Source organism: Chaetodon trifascialis, chromosome 12, assembly GCF_039877785.1.
Source record: "Chaetodon trifascialis isolate fChaTrf1 chromosome 12, fChaTrf1.hap1, whole genome shotgun sequence".
NCBI lineage: Eukaryota > Metazoa > Chordata > Actinopteri > Chaetodontiformes > Chaetodontidae > Chaetodon > Chaetodon trifascialis.
Window position 1 is genome coordinate 19,294,775 of NC_092067.1, and position 8,320 is coordinate 19,303,094.

At 41.2% G+C, this 8,320-nt stretch overlaps 3 non-coding genes across 3 annotated transcripts; all 3 read left to right on the top strand.

The window, feature by feature from the left end:
- Positions 1 to 6,447: 6,447 nt before the first annotated feature.
- trnaa-cgc (transfer RNA alanine (anticodon CGC)) lies at positions 6,448 to 6,519 on the top strand. Its single transcript has one exon. It is a non-coding gene; the product is annotated as a tRNA-Ala (tRNA).
- A 380-nt stretch (positions 6,520 to 6,899) lies between these two features.
- On the top strand, positions 6,900 to 6,971 carry trnaa-ugc (transfer RNA alanine (anticodon UGC)). The gene has a single exon. It is a non-coding gene; the product is annotated as a tRNA-Ala (tRNA).
- Positions 6,972 to 7,237: 266 nt separating this feature from the next.
- On the top strand, positions 7,238 to 7,309 carry trnaa-cgc (transfer RNA alanine (anticodon CGC)). Its single transcript has one exon. It is a non-coding gene; the product is annotated as a tRNA-Ala (tRNA).
- Positions 7,310 to 8,320: the final 1,011 nt, after the last annotated feature.

Genomic DNA, 8,320 nt, shown 5'->3' on the forward strand with positions numbered 1-8,320 from the left:
TTCAGTGGCATTTTTCTCTAATCATCTTTTCTGTTCTGTATTGATCTCAACTATACGTGTTTACACACTGTATGGCCCTCTAGTAAACCACAGGCTCCAAATATTGTACTCCATAACGTCCCTTTTATTTTGTTTGTCTGTCTCTTCCACTTTGGCTGCTACAGAGGTTACAAGCTTAATTTAAATGAAATTGCAATCCCTAATCTAAACCTGATTTATACAAAGTGTGTGACTCATGTCCAATCTCATGCTTCAAATCAGTGCCTTTTTTTCTTTCTAAAATGTTCCCCAGACCATGATCGCGTCCCTCAGCCACATGTTTGAGCTGCATGGAGACCAGTAAAAACATTTAGGATCCTTTAGCAGTCACGAGCAGATGCTGATATGTTGAACATATACATTTTGTTTTATCAATAGCATTACTAAAACATGGCAGGGACAGTGTTATATTACAGTGAGGGGCTTGGCAGGAGTCATTATTGTTTGACAGTGGCTCTAATGCCACCTTCTAATGTTACAGGACACACAACTGCCAAGTCATCTTTAAGTACACACTATAGATTACTTACTGTATACACTGAATATTATACACTACACACTAGCAGCTCTAGGGACGGAGATGTCTGTCTATTAGATGGATACAATAACTTTTCCTCTAGCACCATAATCAGATTAAAAATCCACTTTGTCAGACACTTTTGTTTCCGACCAAACACCTCTCAAACTAATGAAACTGCCATCAGTCTCAGCTGTATTTTGCATGTCGTACTAATTAGTAAATATTAGCATGCTGACATTTAGCTCACATTTAGCTCACAGAGCAGCAAGCGTGGCTAGAGACACTCAGTCTTGTTGACTTGTTGTTTTAAACTGAGAGCTCCTTCAGGGATTTCGTTACATTGATTCCTGGTGGTTTCTGTTCAGTTGACACTAAAGCCTGAACTTTTACTTGATATAACAGAGACACACACAGACACACACACACTCTGGGATCTGTGTATACATTCCTTTCACCTTTCACGAGCACCAACCTACATTGCTTCAGACCACTTTCAAACATACAGTACCAACACACTTGTCATACACAGGATGTGTGTACACGGAAATACAACATGCCCAGCAGATTAATGGTGACAGTGACACAATGCTCAGAGGAGAAGAGGGAAAAAAGCGACAGCCCCAAATTCAAGTTGATATGCACTAAAAATCTTGGTGAAGGGTGAAAGATTACAGTAACTTTGCTGTAAGGGAATGTTTACAGTTCAAACTATGGAAGCCCAGACAATAGCCCATTTCCACCCACATGGAAAACGTTGCATGAAGTGTCCTTACAGCAAACATCCCACTGTGACGACTGCAGAATGTATTTGTGTATACATCAGTCTTACAATCATAAATCTAACTTAGAAAATTAGCCTGTTAGCAGCGTCCTCTACCTCTCACATGACTCGTATGAGGGTAAGATTTCATGTCCTCGTCTCTTACACAGGATCTGGGCTTCAGACGAAATATTATGATGTGCATTTGGCCCTACTATCATTGATGGTTCACGGGCAGCACTCTATAAGGAGTACGGAGTGAGGGGTTTTGTATGCTTGAAAGAAACTAGGTCAAATTTCAGGGATACATGTCTGAGGGCAAAAGAGTTTATACCTGTTTCAAATGGCCATACTCTAAAGCAGCTGTCACAACCTCCTCCTGAAGACATACAGCACACTGATGTCTTGCCAAGAGCTCTGTGTCTTTGTAGTCTCGACACAATGAATTGTACAAATGTCAGTGTCAGTCTCTACTGTGTGAAACATGAAAAAGAGAACATGAGAGAGGGGGTCACACCCTGCCTGGTTTTCAGATGTCTGCTCACCTGGTCGGTCGCCATGTAAAGTACAGATAACAGATTGTTTTGAAAAGATGTAACAACCACTGGATGCAACACCAACAAAAAACTAGCACCTGAAAGCAGTGGATATCAAAATATCTTACACAAAAAGTTAATTATCAGTTATTCAGTAGTCTTTTTGAAGACCAAATGCTGAACAGAGGGCATAAAAAAACTACAACTAAGACTTTTTAAAATGAAACCTTCACCCTCCCCGAACAGAGAATGTTTTCACTTTCATTTCTCATCCAGTGTCGTGTTTTACTTTCTGACTTCAGATGTGGGACAGAGAGACTGAATCTAATCTGGAAATGACGAGCATGCAGTGACGACGTTCACAAAGAGCATCCCCAAATATCAACCCAGTTTGAGCAGTTACTGTTGTATGCTTATCCAGTCTCTCTGAAAATCACTGCAACATAGTTCTTATCCAGATGGACAGTGAAACAAACTGCAAATATTCAGTGCACAGAGCAGACATTTGAACAGAACTGACCTCACTGGCAACTGCTTAAAAAATTAATGCTGATTTACCACCATGGCACATCATTAGTCTCCACTTATTTCACTAAGATGGAAGGTGCTTACTGGTGAATGAATGGTGAGGGCAGAGTGACTCGGTGAGGCCAGTGCATCAGCCGTGCCTGCGTTTGGTCACAGCAGGTAAATGGGTCAATAACCTGTAATCCCCTGTGTCCTCCTTCGACCCCTCCTCCATTCATTTACTGTTAGAGGAGCTGGAGGACAGGAGGAGGGACAGAGAAAACACAGCGTTTGTGTACAAGGTGACTCCTCTGCAGCAGCAATAACTCAGCGCTTCAGCTGCAGAGGTCTCCCTCTTTGTTTGCTTCCTCCATTACTGATTTCCATCCCCCGTACTGTCAAACCTTTTTATCACTCATATCGTACCGCTCGAGGATGTTTATATATGGTTTTTAATCTTTCAAGTAAATGAATCCACACACACAGGCATTCTCTGCTCTCCTCTTGGAGCTGGCAGTAGTTTGCTAATAGGAAGATTTTCAGGAGGAGAAGAGGATTAACGTGATGAGACTTGATATCTCTGTCTTTCTCCCTTCCTTCTCCTCTTACTTTGTATTCTCTCCTCAGCTCTCCCTGTCTGTCTCCCCTCTGCCTCACTTTCTCTCATCCTCTCTGCAGACCATCACAGCTGAGTTATGGGCAGTGTGTGTGTGTGTGTGTGTGTGTGTGTGTGTGTGTGTGTGTGTGTGTGTGTGTGTGTGTGTGTGTGTGTGTGTGTGTGTGTGTGTGTGTGTATTAGAGGCTGTGCCAACCTGAACCTGCTGAACTGCAGCTGTGACTGGTCCTCAGCTCTCTGCAGATGAGTTGAATGTCAGCACTCGCTGTAGGATACAGACAGAAATATATAAGCGCACCTCATCTCTACACTGCTGCTGCCTGCACTTTTGAGCTTTGAGTCTAATTGCTCTTGTACACTTTCTATTTAATTCTATTCTTATTTTGAACACTTGTACTTCCCCTCTGTAGATCAATAAAGAATTAATTTATTTAATTCATGGAAACATGAGATAAACTATGCCGGTCTGATTGACTGATTACACCAGGTACAACATCCAAATGTCTCTAGTAAGGGATGAGTTCCTTGAGCCAAATGTAAGATGGAGAAAAAATGTGCAAATACAATTATGATTTATAGTATAACACCTGAAAATTGTAGCTGACCTACAAACCAACACTGGATGACAGAAGCTGTAGAAGCTGCTACCTTGAAACACAGCACCAGGGTAATTCTTCAGTATCCGTACGTATCCTTCAGTCACTGATGCAGATGAAACGCCTAAATCTGCAGTAGCCAGAAGCTCTGACTGTGTATTCTGCTGCAGGTTTGCCTTCGCGTTTAAAGGTCACGCGCTCAAGACTGTTTCCACATGGACTAAAAACAGCTTCCACTGTCTCTTTAGCTTCTGTCTTTCCAAAACAAAAGCCAGCAGATTTGATGTTTTTTAAACACTCTGCAGTTCCCGTTTTTCCCTAAACAACGGCTGGCTTTGACACCTGGTTGAAGGCCACTGAGCCCAGAAAGAAGGAATACGTAAGCAAATAACAGTCACTGATGTTCACAAAAAACAAGAACTTCATTGTTTATTTGTATACTCCACTTAAACTATATAGTATCTAGGTATATATGTAAGGGCACAGTTTGTCATTGGGTTTGAAGACAAACTTCGGCTGTTTGGAAGTTTGTGATCACAGGTGGTCACTGAAATGAAAACGTTTGGAATCCAAAATCACACGTTGTGTCACACTTTCAGCACTGAATGATGGTGATCGACTTCACCACATACAGCTGTTTTATTCATGTGCCACTTTGACATCACTGCACTCACAGGAATAATCTCCCTGCATGTTTCAACCGGACAGTAAATGCATGAAAATAAAGCAACGTATAAACATAAAAGGATGGTGGAGCATAGACAGAAGTGCAGCTGTTATTCGCCTGCTCTGTCTTGTGATGGTCAACTAACATTTCAGAGTGTGTTTGTGTCATTGGAACATCACAAGATTTTAATCGTAAAATACATGCATTTTATCCTAAATGACAAGAGAGAACAGCTTCTTCTCATTACTGACACACAGCACTCAGCTGCCCAAATTAAATCTTACTCTCAGGATAATCAATATTACTGGTTCTCTGTGTGCAGCGGGCAATGAGCTGAGGCTATGGAGAAAAAAAACTGTGAGCTTCTAACTTAATGTTCCCTCACTGGCTGGCTGGCATAGACACAGAAACTTCTGACCTAAAACTGAAATGTACGGTGCTAGATTTAATTCACTTCATATGCTGCTCAGACAGACACTGAAATTAAATATACTTGTCTCTCTCTCTCTCTCTCTCTCTCTCTCTCTCTCTCTCACACTCACACACACACACACACACACACACACACACACACACACACACACAGAGACAGACAGACAGACAGACAGACAGACAGACAGACAGACAGACAGACAGACAGACAGACAGACAGACAATGTCTTTGTCACACCCATGCAAGTCATGCCATTAAGTAACTACAGCATAAATTAATAATGAAAAAGATACCTGCTCTTGTTACAACACAGGCACTGATCCGTGATCCCACTCCACAGACAGGTGTGACGTAACATCTTCCAGGAAACACTCTGGGTTTCGGTGCCAACATCTGGAACAGATCTGAATCAACACTGGTTACATCTGCAGTCAAACACAGATATTTACGACAGGAACACTGCAGATGGTCCTGATGACCGTCTGTGAGACTCGGGTAATGGTGTCATATTTACGTTTTTAAGTGGACCTGACAGTCAGCTCATGAAGGGGAAATAACTTACCTAATGTATTCAATACTTACATTATTAGTATTATTGTAACACACGAAAACTGTGGGACTTCATCCTGTAGATCAGCAATGAGGCTGCGAGTACTGTTGTTCTCAGTCAGGGCCAAGTGATAACACACACATATTTCAGCCAGTCATGATACTAGTTTCCTCACCTGTATCTGTTACTTTAACACAATGTCATACTTTCAGGAACATGTTCAGTGGTGGAAGAGAACTAAGTGTATTTAGTTATGAGTTTTATTCAACTTATATTAATCAGTGTGACTTATATTAACTTTGAATCCAGTGACTGTGCCTAAAGTGAAAAGGAGAATAAATATGGGAGAATGAATACTCAGTGGAGCAGCTGGGGGATCTTGGCCATGCTCAGCTTTCTTTATCCACATTTTTGAACATCCACGCTGTCCTTCTATCTCTCTGGATACTGTACCATTGCAATCGCTGTGTTTCAACCTAATAAAGGCAAATAGTTCCCTCTTGTGTCCATTTTGTGCCATTACCCAACCTGCATTACCTTGCCCCATCAGAGGACTTGAGGGTTAGCTTTCACAGGTAGCTTCCTTCACAAAATAAGAGGCCTGTCAACCTTGTTCAAGCTGAAGGATGGTGTGAGCCTGAAACATTTCAGCTGCATGATCAGTATATTGCTTTAAAAGAAAAGAAAAAGAAGTAAATGGGAAAGGGAAATGTAGAGAGGAATAACAGCCTGACAGGAAGTGAAATGATAAAAAAAGACACAGTAAGTTCAATGAGTCCAGAACCTCATCATCAATATGTTGAAGATGTCTTTCCATCCAACTGGATGTAATGTTTGAATTTGATCGGTAAGGGTTAGTTAATACAATGACAAAAGACGGTGGTGATACATTAGGCAATTTGTGATGAACAATTGTCTCACTAACCGTCAGGTGTTTCTCCAGCTGTTGGAGAAGCCCCCAAAGTGGAAACATGTCTCTGTCCTGCAGTGAAGTTTTATCTCTTGGAGGCCCGTGATGCTTGACATCTGAGAGGCGATGTGAGCCTGAGCACAGCTGTCTAAGTTGATGCTGCTCAAGAGTTGACCCAACACACAGCTGAGGAACTCAAAGGAAACCTGCAGACACATGCAATAAAAATGAATTAAAGATATCACACTGTAGATTAACCATGAAGCCTCCTGATATGATGTTAGTACCTATGCTCATATCTAAGGCATTCAGAGGGGATGTAGCTCAGTGGTAGAGCGTGTGCTTCGCATGTACAAGGTCCTGGGTTCAATCCCCAGCATCTCCATCATATCTGCCAACCTTCATTAACATTTAGTTAATACACAGCTGTTTCATTTACATAGAGGCACAAAAGGGACAATATAACACGCTATGAATTAATCCATCATTAATTTGGTTACACTGGGACAGGAGGATGTGATACAGTAAGTTTTGCATGTACAAGGGTTCAAACTCATTTTGTCAGTCCAGATCACAGGAGAATGGCCAGACAACTCAAATAACCATGCATTATAACAATGCCATGCAGAGGAACATCTCTGAACGTACAACACATTGAGCTTTGAAGTGGACGAAGTACGGCAGCAGATGACCATATCATCTGATGTCACTGAAATAGAGAAGAGGAATTGCTGAACTGTGAGACAGCCTGCAGCTTGAGCAAGGGGGGATGTAGCTCAGTGGAAGAGCGTGTGCTTTGCATGTACAAGGTCCTGGGATCAATCCCCAGCATCTCCATCTGTCAAGCTTCTTTCATACTTGACAGCATCTCCATTAATAACATATAGACTTGACTGATCCTGTCATTACTGTATTTTAAAGAGGAAGGACTCATGGTCAGAGTGAGAAATATAAAACTTAAAATCAATGGCATTTTTTCCTAGCCGCCAAGTTAGCAGCGCAAGATATATTCGTTTATTTAAGCCAGTAAAACAGCAGCAGCATCCCAAAAACCAACAGAGGCTTACATTTTAATTGATTAATCTATCAAACCACAACATATAGGGGATGTAGCTCAGTGGTAGAGCGTGTGCTTCGCATGTACAAGGTCCTGGGATCAATCCCCAGCATCTCCATCGGTCAAGCTTCTTTAATGTTTGACACACATCTTGCTCTACCAAATACTACATTTACATGGTAACATTCAAGGCTCTTAAAACTGTGTATTTATATTCAATTGAACAATTTAACAAAACAACTAGTGTGAAGGTTACACATGGAAACACATGTTTATTAATTAAATGACGCTAAGACAAATCCTGCCTGAGCCAGCATTGGTCTTTGGTGGCTTTGTAGCTAAATGCAATCAGCAACTCCAAGATCTCTGCATTTGGTGTTTAAAAAACATCACAATTTGCAGAAATGTGGGTTTATACAACAGAAATGTTCAAATCTTACTTAAGCTAGCACAGCTGATGTGTGTTGGACAAGGTGATATCAAGATATATCAAGCTAGCTAAGTGCCAACCAGCTAATGTTGGAGTAGGCTTTTCCAGAGCTTTCAACCAATGGAGAATAACTTAGTGCACAGAGGAAAGACTTTAATTTAGGTGCTCTGGGAAAAGCCACTGCTACCAGTAACTAAAAATAGCTACCAGTATTTTGAAAACACACCTCGCCAGTGGCTCACTTCACCGCTGATGGCCGCCACTCGTCTCTCCTCTTTGCTTGTTACCTAACAAATTGGAGACGTTTAAACCTTCAACCATCTTGCTTTAGTTTGGACGTCCACAGGCTGGCTTTCATGCATTAACTCTTATTTTAGAGCACTCAGACAGGGAAACTAGCTAGTTATTTTTAGAGCCCGCCATTTTTCTGTTCACTAACGAACTTACTCCTCCGACCTGGCAGTTTGAAATGACGTAACCACTAAACGCCCGCGATTGGTTCATTCTAATATTTAAAATTACGGTGTTTACGTCATCTGCTAGCGCCAAAAATTCAAGTCTGAAAAAAACATGAAAAAAACTCAAATTCTTTTTTTTGGATAGTGAGTTTTGACAAAATAAGAGAAACAGACTCAAGTTTGGATGTAAAATGAGTGAGTGAAATGTGTAATAAACTTATTTAGCAGCTTGAGTTTCAAA